The sequence below is a fragment of the Paramisgurnus dabryanus genome, chromosome 1, assembly GCF_030506205.2.
Source record: "Paramisgurnus dabryanus chromosome 1, PD_genome_1.1, whole genome shotgun sequence".
In the NCBI taxonomy this organism is placed as follows: Eukaryota; Metazoa; Chordata; class Actinopteri; order Cypriniformes; family Cobitidae; genus Paramisgurnus; species Paramisgurnus dabryanus.
The window spans coordinates 64,065,613-64,080,975 of record NC_133337.1 but is presented as its reverse complement, the minus strand read 5'-3'; the positions used below and the strand labels follow the sequence as shown (position 1 = coordinate 64,080,975).

At 50.8% G+C, this 15,363-nt stretch overlaps 24 non-coding genes across 24 annotated transcripts; 10 read left to right on the top strand and 14 right to left on the bottom strand.

The window, feature by feature from the left end:
• The first annotated feature begins 262 nt into the window (after window positions 1–262).
• Window positions 263–335, top strand: trnar-acg (transfer RNA arginine (anticodon ACG)). The gene has a single exon. It is a non-coding gene; the product is annotated as a tRNA-Arg (tRNA).
• Window positions 336–557: 222 nt separating this feature from the next.
• On the bottom strand, window positions 558–629 carry trnae-cuc (transfer RNA glutamic acid (anticodon CUC)). Its single transcript has one exon. It is a non-coding gene; the product is annotated as a tRNA-Glu (tRNA).
• Window positions 630–721: 92 nt separating this feature from the next.
• trnam-cau (transfer RNA methionine (anticodon CAU)) lies at window positions 722–795 on the bottom strand. The gene has a single exon. It is a non-coding gene; the product is annotated as a tRNA-Met (tRNA).
• A 984-nt stretch (window positions 796–1,779) lies between these two features.
• Window positions 1,780–1,852, top strand: trnar-acg (transfer RNA arginine (anticodon ACG)). The gene has a single exon. It is a non-coding gene; the product is annotated as a tRNA-Arg (tRNA).
• A 222-nt stretch (window positions 1,853–2,074) lies between these two features.
• trnae-cuc (transfer RNA glutamic acid (anticodon CUC)) lies at window positions 2,075–2,146 on the bottom strand. The gene has a single exon. It is a non-coding gene; the product is annotated as a tRNA-Glu (tRNA).
• Window positions 2,147–2,238: 92 nt separating this feature from the next.
• Window positions 2,239–2,312, bottom strand: trnam-cau (transfer RNA methionine (anticodon CAU)). The gene has a single exon. It is a non-coding gene; the product is annotated as a tRNA-Met (tRNA).
• A 1,297-nt stretch (window positions 2,313–3,609) lies between these two features.
• trnar-acg (transfer RNA arginine (anticodon ACG)) lies at window positions 3,610–3,682 on the top strand. The gene has a single exon. It is a non-coding gene; the product is annotated as a tRNA-Arg (tRNA).
• A 386-nt stretch (window positions 3,683–4,068) lies between these two features.
• Window positions 4,069–4,142, bottom strand: trnam-cau (transfer RNA methionine (anticodon CAU)). Its single transcript has one exon. It is a non-coding gene; the product is annotated as a tRNA-Met (tRNA).
• A 1,297-nt stretch (window positions 4,143–5,439) lies between these two features.
• Window positions 5,440–5,512, top strand: trnar-acg (transfer RNA arginine (anticodon ACG)). Its single transcript has one exon. It is a non-coding gene; the product is annotated as a tRNA-Arg (tRNA).
• Window positions 5,513–5,734: 222 nt separating this feature from the next.
• On the bottom strand, window positions 5,735–5,806 carry trnae-cuc (transfer RNA glutamic acid (anticodon CUC)). The gene has a single exon. It is a non-coding gene; the product is annotated as a tRNA-Glu (tRNA).
• Window positions 5,807–5,898: 92 nt separating this feature from the next.
• trnam-cau (transfer RNA methionine (anticodon CAU)) lies at window positions 5,899–5,972 on the bottom strand. Its single transcript has one exon. It is a non-coding gene; the product is annotated as a tRNA-Met (tRNA).
• Window positions 5,973–6,956: 984 nt separating this feature from the next.
• trnar-acg (transfer RNA arginine (anticodon ACG)) lies at window positions 6,957–7,029 on the top strand. The gene has a single exon. It is a non-coding gene; the product is annotated as a tRNA-Arg (tRNA).
• A 386-nt stretch (window positions 7,030–7,415) lies between these two features.
• On the bottom strand, window positions 7,416–7,489 carry trnam-cau (transfer RNA methionine (anticodon CAU)). Its single transcript has one exon. It is a non-coding gene; the product is annotated as a tRNA-Met (tRNA).
• A 1,297-nt stretch (window positions 7,490–8,786) lies between these two features.
• Window positions 8,787–8,859, top strand: trnar-acg (transfer RNA arginine (anticodon ACG)). The gene has a single exon. It is a non-coding gene; the product is annotated as a tRNA-Arg (tRNA).
• A 222-nt stretch (window positions 8,860–9,081) lies between these two features.
• On the bottom strand, window positions 9,082–9,153 carry trnae-cuc (transfer RNA glutamic acid (anticodon CUC)). The gene has a single exon. It is a non-coding gene; the product is annotated as a tRNA-Glu (tRNA).
• A 92-nt stretch (window positions 9,154–9,245) lies between these two features.
• trnam-cau (transfer RNA methionine (anticodon CAU)) lies at window positions 9,246–9,319 on the bottom strand. The gene has a single exon. It is a non-coding gene; the product is annotated as a tRNA-Met (tRNA).
• Window positions 9,320–10,303: 984 nt separating this feature from the next.
• Window positions 10,304–10,376, top strand: trnar-acg (transfer RNA arginine (anticodon ACG)). The gene has a single exon. It is a non-coding gene; the product is annotated as a tRNA-Arg (tRNA).
• A 222-nt stretch (window positions 10,377–10,598) lies between these two features.
• trnae-cuc (transfer RNA glutamic acid (anticodon CUC)) lies at window positions 10,599–10,670 on the bottom strand. The gene has a single exon. It is a non-coding gene; the product is annotated as a tRNA-Glu (tRNA).
• A 92-nt stretch (window positions 10,671–10,762) lies between these two features.
• On the bottom strand, window positions 10,763–10,836 carry trnam-cau (transfer RNA methionine (anticodon CAU)). The gene has a single exon. It is a non-coding gene; the product is annotated as a tRNA-Met (tRNA).
• Window positions 10,837–11,820: 984 nt separating this feature from the next.
• Window positions 11,821–11,893, top strand: trnar-acg (transfer RNA arginine (anticodon ACG)). Its single transcript has one exon. It is a non-coding gene; the product is annotated as a tRNA-Arg (tRNA).
• Window positions 11,894–12,279: 386 nt separating this feature from the next.
• On the bottom strand, window positions 12,280–12,353 carry trnam-cau (transfer RNA methionine (anticodon CAU)). Its single transcript has one exon. It is a non-coding gene; the product is annotated as a tRNA-Met (tRNA).
• Window positions 12,354–13,649: 1,296 nt separating this feature from the next.
• On the top strand, window positions 13,650–13,722 carry trnar-acg (transfer RNA arginine (anticodon ACG)). Its single transcript has one exon. It is a non-coding gene; the product is annotated as a tRNA-Arg (tRNA).
• A 386-nt stretch (window positions 13,723–14,108) lies between these two features.
• Window positions 14,109–14,182, bottom strand: trnam-cau (transfer RNA methionine (anticodon CAU)). Its single transcript has one exon. It is a non-coding gene; the product is annotated as a tRNA-Met (tRNA).
• A 984-nt stretch (window positions 14,183–15,166) lies between these two features.
• On the top strand, window positions 15,167–15,239 carry trnar-acg (transfer RNA arginine (anticodon ACG)). The gene has a single exon. It is a non-coding gene; the product is annotated as a tRNA-Arg (tRNA).
• The last annotated feature ends 124 nt before the right edge of the window (window positions 15,240–15,363 follow it).

Sequence of the window (15,363 nt, the reverse complement as noted above, 5' to 3'; positions counted from 1 at the left end):
GTCGGAAGGGGGGAAATCGGCCCAAAATCAGCCCGATTATCTTTTGGTGTGTACCCAGCATTAGGCGCTGCGTTCCTGTCGCAGTCTCTTCTGGAGGCGTTGGTTCGAATCCCACTTCTGACACTACATTGCTCTTATTGGAGCCCCTCCATGCTGTGTTTTGCGATTTCTTCCGAGGGAGCGTCATTTCAAAGATGCCAGGAGACAGGCATGCGGGGGACCACCCGACTTTCCATTTTGGTAGAGGTAAAGCTTGGCGGCTGGACCAGTGGCGCAATGGATAACGCGTCTGACTACGGATCAGAAGATTCTAGGTTCGACTCCTGGCTGGTTCGATCGTGTTTTTACTCCTTCCTCCCACACGTTGGGTGTCTGCACAAGGCTCTGATTGCTCTGATGGTGGAGCACAGGACTGGAAGAAAGCAATTTAGCAGGCCAACCTTAAGTCGATGGGCTGGAGGCAGTGTAGCTTTGCCACTTGGAGGTGCTTCGATCCTTGCCTTCGAAGCAACGTTGCGCAGAAACCGGTGAAAAGGCAAGCGGACGTCAAAAGCACGTTCCCTGACCGGGAATCGAACCCGGGCCGCGGCGGTGAGAGCGCCGAATCCTAACCACTAGACCACCAGGGAGGGCACACTGGGACTCAGACCGTGGATGCCCGGCACACTGTGCAGAAGGGAAATGGGGCTAACGTCTCAAACTTGTCTACAAAAAGTCACTCTGCCCCGTGTGAGGCTCGAACTCACGACCTTCAGATTATGAGACTGACGCGCTGCCTAACTGCGCCAACGAGGCACGGCCACATTGACGCTCCTGAATGCCCTCTTGTGTCTGGTTGCGTAGCATTTTGTGCGACACCAGCGAAGGGAGCACGACTGGGCTTCTTGCACTCTGGCTACCCACACTGAGGACATTCTCGTTCTTAAATTTTTCAAGTACAGAAAAAAACTTTCAGGAGACACAGAGGGGCTAGGTCATGCCCAGGATTCCTACAGCCTGTGGCTGTAAACTGTACCTCGCACTCACCTCTTGAAGAATCTCTTGTTTGCCTTGTGCGCTCGAGACACAATACCACCGGTTCTTCTAAGGATGTCGCCGCCGTATGGTTAACAGTTGTCTACTTTAGAAGGCGACTGTGAACCATAAAACGCTGGTGAAAAGTACAAAGACGGCGCTTCTAATACAGTATGAGGAAAGGGGGAAGGATCTTTGAATGCAAAACCACTTTGACAGCATCCGTTACAGGGCAAATGGAGACTGGTTGCGTGTGCTTTTGGCAGATGAAGGGCTTCGGGTACATTCTTCCTCATTTCGAAAAATCCACATTCGTCACCATTTCAAGGCGGTTATGAAGAAATAAATAAGAATTTACCTGTTTAATATTTACGATTCGCGATCGGGGCGGCTCCGACGTTCTTCTGAACGGGTTTGGACACTCTTAACACACCTCACACCAAGGGAAAATCTGATAAGATAATCTGTAGAACCATCAGGATAATCGAGACACAGCTAGGATCGTCGGAAGGGGGGAAATCGGCCCAAAATCAGCCCGATTATATTTTGGTGTGTACCCAGCATTAGGCGCTGCGTTCCTGTCGCAGTCTCTTCTGGAGGCGTGGGTTCGAATCCCACTTCTGACACTACATTGCTCTTATTGGAGCCCCTCCATGCTGTGTTTTGCGATTTCTTCCGAGGGAGCGTCATTTCAAAGATGCCAGGAGACAGGCATGCGGGGGACCACCCGACTTTCCATTTTGGTAGAGGTAAAGCTTGGCGGCTGGACCAGTGGCGCAATGGATAACGCGTCTGACTACGGATCAGAAGATTCTAGGTTCGACTCCTGGCTGGTTCAATCGTGTTTTTACTCCTTCCTCCCACACGTTGGGTGTCTGCACAAGGCTCTGATTGCTCTGATGGTGGAGCACAGGACTGGAAGAAAGCAATTTAGCAGGCCAACCTTAAGTCGATGGGCTGGAGGTAGTGCAGCTTTGCCACTTGGAGGTGCTGCGATCCTTGCCTTCGAAGCAACGTTGCGCAGAAACCGGTGAAAAGGCAAGCGGACGTCAAAAGCACGTTCCCTGACCGGGAATCGAACCCGGGCCGCGGCGGTGAGAGCGCCGAATCCTAACCACTAGACCACCAGTGAGGGCACACTGGGACCCAGACCGTGGATGCCCGGCACACTGTGCAGAAGGGAAATGGGGCTAACGTCTCAAACTTGTCTACAAAAAGTTACTCTGCCCCATGTGAGGCTCGAACTCACGACCTTCAGATTATGAGACTGACGCGCTGCCTAACTGCGCCAACGAGGCACGGCCACATTGACGCGCCTGGATGCCCTCTTGTGTCTGGTTGCGTAGCATTTTGTGCGCCACCAGCGAGGGGAGCACGACTGGGCTTCTTGCACTCTGGCTACCCACACTGAGGACATTCTCGTTCTTAAATTTTCCACGTACAGAAAAAAACTTTCAGGAGACACAGAGGGGCTATGTCATGCCCAGGATTCCTATAGCCTGTGGCTGTAAACTGTACTTCGCACTCACCTCTTGAAGAATCTCTTGTTTGCCTTGTGCGCCCGAGACACAATACCACCGGTTCTTCTAAGGATGTCGCCGCCGTATGGTTAACAGTTGTCTACTTTTAAAGGCGACTGTGAACCATAAAACGCTGGTGAAAAGTACAAAGACGGCGCTTCTAATACAGTATGAGGAAAGGGGGAAGGATCTTTGAATGCAAAACCACTTTGACAGCATCCGTTACAGGGCAAATGGAGACTGGTTGCGTGTGCTTTTGGCAGATGAAGGGCTTCGGGTACATTCTTCCTCATTTTGAAAAATCCACATTCGTCACCATTTCAAGGCGGTTATGAAGAAATAAATAAGAATTAACCTGTTTAATATTTACGATTCGCGATCGGGGCGGCTCCGACGTTCTTCTGAACGGGTTCGGACACTCTTAACACACTTCACACCAAGGGAAAATCTGATAAGATAATCTGTAGAACCATCAGGATAATCGAGACACAGCTAGGATCGTCGGAAGGGGGGTAATCGGCCCAAAAGCAGCCCGATTATCTTTTGGTGTGTACCCAGCATTAGGCGCTGCGTTCCTGTCGCAGTCTCGGGTACATTCTTCCTCATTTCGAAAAATCCACATTCGTCACCATTTCAAGGCGGTTATGAAGAAATAAATAAGAATTTACCTGTTTAATATTTACGATTCGCAATGGGGGCGGCTCCGACGTTCTTCTGAACGGATTCGGACACTCTTAACACACCTCACACCAAGGGAAAATCTGATAAGATAATCTGTAGAACCATCAGGATAATCGAGACACAGCTAGGATCGTCGGAAGGGGGGAAATCGGCCCAAAATCAGCCCGATTATCTTTTGGTGTGTACCCAGCATTAGGCGCTGCGTTCCTGTCGCAGTCTCTTCTGGAGGCGTGGGTTCGAATCCCACTTCTGACACTATATTGCTCTTATTGGAGCCCCTCCATGCTGTGTTTTGCGATTTCTTCCGAGGGAGCGTCATTTCAAAGATGCCAGGAGACAGGCATGCGGGGGACCACCCGACTTCCCATTTTGGTAGAGGTGAAGCGTGGCGGCTGGACCAGTGGCGCAATGGATAACGCGTCTGACTACGGATCAGAAGATTCTAGGTTCGACTCCTGGCTGGTTTGATCGTGTTTTTACTCCTTCCTCCCACACGTTGGGTGTCTGCACAAGGCTCTGATTGCTCTGATGGTGGAGCACAGGACTGGAAGAAAGCAATTTAGCAGGCCAACCTTAAGTCGATGGGCTGGAGGCAGTGCAGCTTTGCCACTTGGAGGTGCTGCGATCCTTGCCTTCGAAGCAACGTTGCGCAGAAACCGGTGAAAAGGCAAGCGGACGTCAAAAGCACGTTCCCTGACCTGGAATGGAACCCGCGTCGCGGCGGTGAGAGCGCCGAATCCTAACCACTAGACCACCAGTGAGGGCACACTGGGACTCAGACCGTGGATGCCCGGCACACTGTGCAGAAGGGAAATGGGGCTAACGTCTCAAACTTGTCTACAAAAAGTTACTCTGCCCCGTGTGAGGCTCGAACTCACGACCTTCAGATTATGAGACTGACGCGCTGCCTAACTGCGCCAACGAGGCACGGCCACATTGACGCGCCTGGATGCCCTCTTGTGTCTGGTTGCGTAGCATTTTGTGCGCCACCAGCGAGGGGAGCACGACTGGGCTTCTTGCACTCTGGCTACCCACACTGAGGACATTCTCGTTCTTAAATTTTCCACGTACAGAAAAAAACTTTCAGGAGACACAGAGGGGCTATGTCATGCCCAGGATTCCTATAGCCTGTGGCTGTAAACTGTACTTCGCACTCACCTCTTGAAGAATCTCTTGTTTGCCTTGTGCGCCCGAGACACAATACCACCGGTTCTTCTAAGGATGTCGCCGCCGTATGGTTAACAGTTGTCTACTTTTAAAGGCGACTGTGAACCATAAAACGCTGGTGAAAAGTACAAAGACGGCGCTTCTAATACAGTATGAGGAAAGGGGGAAGGATCTTTGAATGCAAAACCACTTTGACAGCATCCGTTACAGGGCAAATGGAGACTGGTTGCGTGTGCTTTTGGCAGATGAAGGGCTTCGGGTACATTCTTCCTCATTTTGAAAAATCCACATTCGTCACCATTTCAAGGCGGTTATGAAGAAATAAATAAGAATTAACCTGTTTAATATTTACGATTCGCGATCGGGGCGGCTCCGACGTTCTTCTGAACGGGTTCGGACACTCTTAACACACTTCACACCAAGGGAAAATCTGATAAGATAATCTGTAGAACCATCAGGATAATCGAGACACAGCTAGGATCGTCGGAAGGGGGGAAATCGGCCCAAAATCAGCCCGATTATCTTTTGGTGTGTACCCAGCATTAGGCGCTGCGTTCCTGTCGCAGTCTCGGGTACATTCTTCCTCATTTCGAAAAATCCACATTCGTCACCATTTCAAGGCGGTTATGAAGAAATAAATAAGAATTTACCTGTTTAATATTTACGATTCGCGATCGGGGCGGCTCCGACGTTCTTCTGAACGGATTCGGACACTCTTAACACACCTCACACCAAGGGAAAATCTGATAAGATAATCTGTAGAACCATCAGGATAATCGAGACACAGCTAGGATCGTCGGAAGGGGGGAAATCGGCCCAAAATCAGCCCGATTATCTTTTGGTGTGTACCCAGCATTAGGCGCTGCGTTCCTGTCGCAGTCTCTTCTGGAGGCGTGGGTTCGAATCCCACTTCTGACACTACATTGCTCTTATTGGAGCCCCTCCATGCTGTGTTTTGCGATTTCTTCAGAGGGAGCGTCATTTCAAAGATGCCAGGAGACAGGCATGCGGGGGACCACCCGACTTTCCATTTTGGTAGAGGTAAAGCTTGGCGGCTGGACCAGTGGCGCAATGGATAACGCGTCTGACTACGGATCAGAAGATTCTAGGTTCGACTCCTGGCTGGTTCGATCGTGTTTTTACTCCTTCCTCCCACACGTTGGGTGTCTGCACAAGGCTCTGATTGCTCTGATGGTGGAGCACAGGACTGGAAGAAAGCAATTTAGCAGGCCAACCTTAAGTCGATGGGCTGGAGGCAGTGCAGCTTTGCCACTTGGAGGTGCTGCGATCCTTGCCTTCGAAGCAACGTTGCGCAGAAACCGGTGAAAAGGCAAGCGGACGTCAAAAGCACGTTCCCTGACCGGGAATCGAACCCGGGCCGCGGCGGTGAGAGCGCCGAATCCTAACCACTAGACCACCAGTGAGGGCACACTGGGACTCAGACCGTGGATGCCCGGCACACTGTGCAGAAGGGAAATGGGGCTAACGTCTCAAACTTGTCTACAAAAAGTTACTCTGCCCCGTGTGAGGCTCGAACTCACGACCTTCAGATTATGAGACTGACGCGCTGCCTAACTGCGCCAACGAGGCACGGCCACATTGACGCGCCTGGATGCCCTCTTGTGTCTGGTTGCGTAGCATTTTCTGCGCCACCAGCGAGGGGAGCATGACTGGGCTTCTTGCACTCTGGCTACCCACACTGAGGACATTCTCGTTCTTAAATTTTCCACGTACAGAAAAAAACTTTCAGGAGACACAGAGGGGCTATGTCATGCCCAGGATTCCTATAGCCTGTGGCTGTAAACTGTACTTCGCACTCACCTCTTGAAGAATCTCTTGTTTGCCTTGTGCGCCCGAGACACAATACCACCGGTTCTTCTAAGGATGTCGCCGCCGTATGGTTAACAGTTGTCTACTTTAGAAGGCGACTGTGAACCATAAAACGCTGGTGAAAAGTACAAAGACGGCGCTTCTAATACAGTATGAGGAAAGGGGGAAGGATCTTTGAATGCAAAACCACTTTGACAGCATCCGTTACAGGGCAAATGGAGACTGGTTGCGTGTGCTTTTGGCAGATGAAGGGCTTCGGGTACATTCTTCCTCATTTCGAAAAATCCACATTCGTCACCATTTCAAGGCGGTTATGAAGAAATAAATAAGAATTTACCTGTTTAATATTTACGATTCGCGATCGGGGCGGCTCCGACGTTCTTCTGAACGGGTTCGGACACTCTTAACACACCTCACACCAAGGGAAAATCTGATAAGATAATCTGTAGAACCATCAGGATAATCGAGACACAGCTAGGATCGTCGGAAGGGGGGAAATCGGCCCAAAATCAGCCCGATTATATTTTGGTGTGTACCCAGCATTAGGCGCTGCGTTCCTGTCGCAGTCTCTTCTGGAGGCGTGGGTTCGAATCCCACTTCTGACACTACATCGCTATTATTGGAGCCCCTCCATGCTGTGTTTTGCGATTTCTTCCGAGGGAGCGTCATTTCAAAGATGCCAGGAGTCAGGCATGCGGGGGACCACCCGACTTTCCATTTTGGTAGAGGTAAATCTTGGCGGCTGGACCAGTGGCGCAATGGATAACGCGTCTGACTACGGATCAGAAGATTCTAGGTTCGACTCCTGGCTGGTTCGATCGTGTTTTTACTCCTTCCTCCCACACGTTGGGTGTCTGCACAAGGCTCTGATTGCTCTGATGGTGGAGCACAGGACTGGAAGAAAGCAATTTAGCAGGCCAACCTTAAGTCGATGGGCTGGAGGCAGTGCAGCTTTGCCACTTGGAGGTGCTGCGATCCTTGCCTTCGAAGCAACGTTGCGCAGAAACCGGTGAAAAGGCAAGCGGACGTCAAAAGCACGTTCCCTGACCTGGAATCGAACCCGCGTCGCGGCGGTGAGAGCGCCGAATCCTAACCACTAGACCACCAGTGAGGGCACACTGGGACTCAGACCGTGGATGCCCGGCACACTGTGCAGAAGGGAAATGGGGCTAACGTCTCAAACTTGTCTACAAAAAGTTACTCTGCCCCGTGTGAGGCTCGAACTCACGACCTTCAGATTATGAGACTGACGCGCTGCCTAACTGCGCCAACGAGGCACGGCCACATTGACGCGCCTGGATGCCCTCTTGTGTCTGGTTGCGTAGCATTTTGTGCGCCACCAGCGAGGGGAGCACGACTGGGCTTCTTGCACTCTGGCTACCCACACTGAGGACATTCTCGTTCTTAAATTTTCCACGTACAGAAAAAAACTTTCAGGAGACACAGAGGGGCTATGTCATGCCCAGGATTCCTATAGCCTGTGGCTGTAAACTGTACTTCGCACTCACCTCTTGAAGAATCTCTTGTTTGCCTTGTGCGCCCGAGACACAATACCACCGGTTCTTCTAAGGATGTCGCCGCCGTATGGTTAACAGTTGTCTACTTTTAAAGGCGACTGTGAACCATAAAACGCTGGTGAAAAGTACAAAGACGGCGCTTCTAATACAGTATGAGGAAAGGGGGAAGGATCTTTGAATGCAAAACCACTTTGACAGCATCCGTTACAGGGCAAATGGAGACTGGTTGCGTGTGCTTTTGGCAGATGAAGGGCTTCGGGTACATTCTTCCTCATTTTGAAAAATCCACATTCGTCACCATTTCAAGGCGGTTATGAAGAAATAAATAAGAATTAACCTGTTTAATATTTACGATTCGCGATCGGGGCGGCTCCGACGTTCTTCTGAACGGGTTCGGACACTCTTAACACACTTCACACCAAGGGAAAATCTGATAAGATAATCTGTAGAACCATCAGGATAATCGAGACACAGCTAGGATCGTCGGAAGGGGGGAAATCGGCCCAAAATCAGCCCGATTATCTTTTGGTGTGTACCCAGCATTAGGCGCTGCGTTCCTGTCGCAGTCTCGGGTACATTCTTCCTCATTTCGAAAAATCCACATTCGTCACCATTTCAAGGCGGTTATGAAGAAATAAATAAGAATTTACCTGTTTAATATTTACGATTCGCGATCGGGGCGGCTCCGACGTTCTTCTGAACGGATTCGGACACTCTTAACACACCTCACACCAAGGGAAAATTTGATAAGATAATCTGTAGAACCATCAGGATAATCGAGACACAGCTAGGATCGTCGGAAGGGGGGAAATCGGCCCAAAATCAGCCCGATTATCTTTTGGTGTGTACCCAGCATTAGGCGCTGCGTTCCTGTCGCAGTCTCTTCTGGAGGCGTGGGTTCGAATCCCACTTCTGACACTACATTGCTCTTATTGGAGCCCCTCCATGCTGTGTTTTGCGATTTCTTCCGAGGGAGCGTCATTTCAAAGATGCCAGGAGACAGGCATGCGGGGGACCACCCGACTTTCCATTTTGGTAGAGGTAAAGCTTGGCGGCTGGACCAGTGGCGCAATGGATAACGTGTCTGACTACGGATCAGAAGATTCTAGGTTCGACTCCTGGCTGGTTCGATCGTGTTTTTACTCCTTCCTCCCACACGTTGGGTGTCTGCACAAGGGTCTGATTGCTCTGATGGTGGACCACAGGACTGGAAGAAAGCAATTTAGCAGGCCAACCTTAAGTCGATGGGCTGGAGGCAGTGCAGCTTTGCCACTTGGAGGTGCTGCGATCCTTGCCTTCGAAGCAACGTTGCGCAGAAACCGGTGAAAAGGCAAGCGGACGTCAAAAGCACGTTCCCTGACCGGGAATCGAACCCGGGCCGCGGCGGTGAGAGCGCCGAATCCTAACCACTAGACCACCAGTGAGGGCACACTGGGACTCAGACCGTGGATGCCCGGCACACTGTGCAGAAGGGAAATGGGGCTAACGTCTCAAACTTGTCTACAAAAAGTTACTCTGCCCCGTGTGAGGCTCGAACTCACGACCTTCAGATTATGAGACTGACGCGCTGCCTAACTGTGCCAACGAGGCACGGCCACATTGACGCGCCTGGATGCCCTCTTGTGTCTGGTTGCGTAGCATTTTGTGCGCCACCAGCGAGGGGAGCACGACTGGGCTTCTTGCACTCTGGCTACCCACACTGAGGACATTCTCGTTCTTAAATTTTCCACGTACAGAAAAAAACTTTCAGGAGACACAGAGGGGCTATGTCATGCCCAGGATTCCTACAGCCTGTGGCTGTAAACTGTACCTCGCACTCACCTCTTGAAGAATCTCTTGTTTGCCTTGTGCGCTCGAGACACAATACCACCGGTTCTTCTAAGGATGTCGCCGCCGTATGGTTAACAGTTGTCTACTTTAGAAGGCGACTGTGAACCATAAAACGCTTGTGAAAAGTACAAAGACGGTGCTTCTAATACAGTATGAGGAAAGGGGAAAGGATCTTTGAATGCAAAACCACTTTGACAGCATCCGTTACAGGGCAAATGGAGACTGGTTGCGTGTGCTTTTGGCAGATGAAGGGCTTCGGGTACATTCTTCCTCATTTCGAAAAATCCACATTCGTCACCATTTCAAGGCGGTTATGAAGAAATAAATAAGAATTTACCTGTTTAATATTTACGATTCGCGATCGGGGCGGCTCCGACGTTCTTCTGAACGGGTTCGGACACTCTTAACACACCTCACACCAAGGGAAAATCTGATAAGATAATCTGTAGAACCATCAGGATAATCGAGACACAGCTAGGATCGTCGGAAGGGGGGAAATCGGCCCAAAATCAGCCCGATTATCTTTTGGTGTGTACCCAGCATTAGGCGCTGCGTTCCTGTCGCAGTCTCTTCTGGAGGCGTGGGTTCGAATCCCACTTCTGACACTACATTGCTCTTATTGGAGCCCCTCCATGCTGTGTTTTGCGATTTCTTCCGAGGGAGCGTCATTTCAAAGATGCCAGGAGACAGGCATGCGGGGGACCACCCGACTTTCCATTTTGGTAGAGGTAAAGCTTGGCGGCTGGACCAGTGGCGCAATGGATAACGCGTCTGACTACGGATCAGAAGATTCTAGGTTCGACTCCTGGCTGGTTCGATCGTGTTTTTACTCCTTCCTCCCACACGTTGGGTGTCTGCACAAGGCTCTGATTGCTCTGATGGTGGAGCACAGGACTGGAAGAAAGCAATTTAGCAGGCCAACCTTAAGTCGATGGGCTGGAGGCAGTGTAGCTTTGCCACTTGGAGGTGCTGCGATCCTTGCCTTCGAAGCAACGTTGCGCAGAAACCGGTGAAAAGGCAAGCGGACGTCAAAAGCACGTTCCCTGACCGGGAATCGAACCCGGGCCGCGGCGGTGAGAGCGCCGAATCCTAACCACTAGACCACCAGGGAGGGCACACTGGGACTCAGACCGTGGATGCCCGGCACACTGTGCAGAAGGGAAATGGGGCTAACGTCTCAAACTTGTCTACAAAAAGTCACTCTGCCCCGTGTGAGGCTCGAACTCACGACCTTCAGATTATGAGACTGACGCGCTGCCTAACTGCGCCAACGAGGCACTGCCACATTGACGCTCCTGAATGCCCTCTTGTGTCTGGTTGCGTAGCATTTTGTGCGACACCAGCGAGGGGAGCACGACTGGGCTTCTTGCACTCTGGCTACCCACACTGAGGACATTCTCGTTCTTAAATTTTCCACGTACAGAAAAAAACTTTCAGGAGACACAGAGGGGCTATGTCATGCCCAGGATTCCTACAGCCTGTGGCTGTAAACTGTACCTCGCACTCACCTCTTGAAGAATCTCTTGTTTGCCTTGTGCGCTCGAGACACAATACCACCGGTTCTTCTAAGGATGTCGCCGCCGTATGGTTAACAGTTGTCTACTTTAGAAGGCGACTGTGAACCATAAAACGCTGGTGAAAAGTACAAAGACGGCGCTTCTAATACAGTATGAGGAAAGGGGGAAGGATCTTTGAATGCAAAACCACTTTGACAGCATCCGTTACAGGGCAAATGGAGACTGGTTGCGTGTGCTTTTGGCAGATGAAGGGCTTCGGGTACATTCTTCCTCATTTCGAAAAATCCACATTCGTCACCATTTCAAGGCGGTTATGAAGAAATAAATAAGAATTTACCTGTTTAATATTTACGATTCGCGATCGGGGCGGCTCCGACGTTCTTCTGAACGGGTTCGGACACTCTTAACACACCTCACACCAAGGGAAAATCTGATAAGATAATCTGTAGAACCATCAGGATAATCGAGACACAGCTAGGATCGTCGGAAGGGGGGAAATCGGCCCAAAATCAGCCCGATTATATTTTGGTGTGTACCCAGCATTAGGCGCTGTGTTCCTGTCGCAGTCTCTTCTGGAGGCGTGGGTTCGAATCCCACTTCTGACACTACATTGCTCTTATTGGAGCCCCTCCATGCTGTGTTTTGCGATTTCTTCCGAGGGAGCGTCATTTCAAAGATGCCAGGAGACAGGCATGCGGGGGACCACCCGACTTTCCATTTTGGTAGAGGTAAATCTTGGCGGCTGGACCAGTGGCGCAATGGATAACGCGTCTGACTACGGATCAGAAGATTCTAGGTTCGACTCCTGGCTGGTTCGATCGTGTTTTTACTCCTTCCTCCCACACGTTGGGTGTCTGCACAAGGCTCTGATTGCTCTGATGGTGGAGCACAGGACTGGAAGAAAGCAATTTAGCGGGCCAACCTTAAGTCGATGGGCTGGAGGCAGTGCAGCTTTGCCACTTGGAGGTGCTGCGATCCTTGCCTTCGAAGCAACGTTGCGCAGAAACCGGTGAAAAGGCAAGCGGAGGTCAAAAGCACGTTCCCTGACCGGGAATCGAACCCGGGCCGCGGCGGTGAGAGCGCCGAATCCTAACCACTAGACCACCAGTGAGGGCACACTGGGACTCAGACCGTGGATGCCCGGCACACTGTGCAGAAGGGAAATGGGGCTAACGTCTCAAACTTGTCTACAAAAAGTTACTCTGCCCCGTGTGAGGCTCGAACTCACGACCTTCAGATTATGAGACTGACGCGCTGCCTAACTGCGCCAACGAGGCACGGCCACATTGACGCGCCTGGATGCCCTCTTGTGTCTGGTTGCGTAGCATTTTGTGCGCCACCAGCGAGGGGAGCACGACTGGGCTTCTTGCACTCTGGCTACCCACACTGAGGACATTCTCGTTCTTAAATTTTCCACGTACAGAAAAAAACTTTCAGGAGACACAGAGGGGCTATGTCATGCCCAGGATTCCTATAGCCTGTGGCTGTAAACTGTACTTCGCACTCACCTCTTGAAGAATCTCTTGTTTGCCTTGTGCGCCCGAGACACAATACCACCGGTTCTTCTAAGGATGTCGCCGCCGTATGGTTAACAGTTGTCTACTTTTAAAGGCGACTGTGAACCATAAAACGCTGGTGAAAAGTACAAAGACGGCGGTTCTAATACAGTATGAGGAAAGGGGGAAGGATCTTTGAATGCAAAACCACTTTGACAGCATCCGTTACAGGGCAAATGGAGACTGGTTGCGTGTGCTTTTGGCAGATGAAGGGCTTCGGGTACATTCTTCCTCATTTCGAAAAATCCACATTCGTCACTATTTCAAGGCGGTTATGAAGAAATAAATAAGAATTTACCTGTTTAATATTTACGATTCGCGATCGGGGCGGCTCCGACGTTCTTCTGAACGGGTTCGGACACTCTTAACACACTTCACACCAAGGGAAAATCTGATAAGATAATCTGTAGAACCATCAGGATAATCGAGACACAGCTAGGATCGTCGGAAGGGGGGAAATCGGCCCAAAATCAGCCCGATTATCTTTTGGTGTGTACCCAGCATTAGGCGCTTCGTTCCTGTCGCAGTCTCGGGTACATTCTTCCTCATTTCGAAAAATCCACATTCGTCACCATTTCAAGGCGGTTATGAAGAAATAAATAAGAATTTACCTGTTTAATATTTACGATTCGCGATCGGGGCGGCTCCGACGTTCTTCTGAACGGATTCGGACACTCTTAACACACCTCACACCAAGGGAAATCTGATAAGATAATCTGTAGAACCATCAGGATAATCGAGACACAGCTAGGATCGTCGGAAGGGGGGAAATCGGCCCAAAATCAGCCCGATTATCTTTTGGTGTGTACCCAGCATTAGGCGCTGCGTTCCTGTCGCAGTCTCTTCTGGAGGCGTGGGTTCGAATCCCACTTCTGACACTACATTGCTCTTATTGGAGCCCCTCCATGCTGTGTTTTGCGATTTCTTCCGAGGGAGCGTCATTTCAAAGATGCCAGGAGACAGGCATGCGGGGGACCACCCGACTTTCCATTTTGGTAGAGGTAAAGCTTGGCGGCTGGACCAGTGGCGCAATGGATAACGCGTCTGACTACGGATCAGAAGATTCTAGGTTCGACTCCTGGCTGGTTCGATCGTGTTTTTACTCCTTCCTCCGACACGTTGGGTGTCTGCACAAGGCTCTGATTGCTCTGATGGTGGAGCACAGGACTGGAAGAAAGCAATTTAGCAGGCCAACCTTAAGTCGATGGGCTGGAGGCAGTGCAGCTTTGCCACTTGGAGGTGCTGCGATCCTTGCCTTCGAAGCAACGTTGCGCAGAAACCGGTGAAAAGGCAAGCGGACGTCAAAAGCACGTTCCCTGACCGGGAATCGAACCCGGGCCGCGGCGGTGAGAGCGCCGAATCCTAACCACTAGACCACCAGTGAGGGCACACTGGGACTCAGACCGTGGATGCCCGGCACACTGTGCAGAAGGGAAATGGGGCTAACGTCTCAAACTTGTCTACAAAAAGTTACTCTGCCCCGTTTGAGGCTCGAACTCACGACCTTCAGATTATGAGACTGACGCGCTGCCTAACTGCGCCAACGAGGCACGGCCAGATTGACGCGCCTGGATGCCCTCTTGTGTCTGGTTGCGTAGCATTTTGTGCGCCACCAGCGAGGGGAGCATGACTGGGCTTCTTGCACTCTGGCTACCCACACTGAGGACATTCTCGTTCTTAAATTTTCCACGTACAGAAAAAAACTTTCAGGAGACACAGAGGGGCTATGTCATGCCCAGGATTCCTATAGCCTGTGGCTGTAAACTGTACTTCGCACTCACCTCTTGAAGAATCTCTTGTTTGCCTTGTGCGCCCGAGACACAATACCACCGGTTCTTCTAAGGATGTCGCCGCCGTATGGTTAACAGTTGTCTACTTTAGAAGGCGACTGTGAACCATAAAACGCTGGTGAAAAGTACAAAGACGGCGCTTCTAATACAGTATGAGGAAAGGGGGAAGGATCTTTGAATGCAAAACCACTTTGACAGCATCCGTTACAGGGCAAATGGAGACTGGTTGCGTGTGCTTTTGGCAGATGAAGGGCTTCGGGTACATTCTTCCTCATTTCGAAAAATCCACATTCGTCACCATTTCAAGGCGGTTATGAAGAAATAAATAAGAATTTACCTGTTTAATATTTACGATTCGCGATCGGGGCGGCTCCGACGTTCTTCTGAACGGGTTCGGACACTCTTAACACACCTCACACCAAGGGAAAATCTGATAAGATAATCTGTAGAACCATCAGGATAATCGAGACACAGCTAGGATCGTCGGAAGGGGGGAAATCGGCCCAAAATCAGCCCGATTATCTTTTGGTGTGTACCCAGCATTAGGCGCTGCGTTCCTGTCGCAGTCTCTTCTGGAGGCGTGGGTTCGAATCCCACTTCTGACACTATATTGCTCTTATTGGAGCCCCTCCATGCTGTGTTTTGCGATTTCTTCCGAGGGAGCGTCATTTCAAAGATGCCAGGAGACAGGCATGCGGGGGACCACCCGACTTCCCATTTTGGTAGAGGTGAAGCTTGGCGGCTGGACCAGTGGCGCAATGGATAACGCGTCTGACTACGGATCAGAAGATTCTAGGTTCGACTCCTGGCTGGTTCGATCGTGTTTTTACTCCTTCCTCCCACACGTTGGGTGTCTGCACAAGGCTCTGATTGCTCTGATGGTGGAGCACAGGACTGGAAGAAAGCAATTTAGCAGGCCAACCTTAAGTCGATGGGCTGGA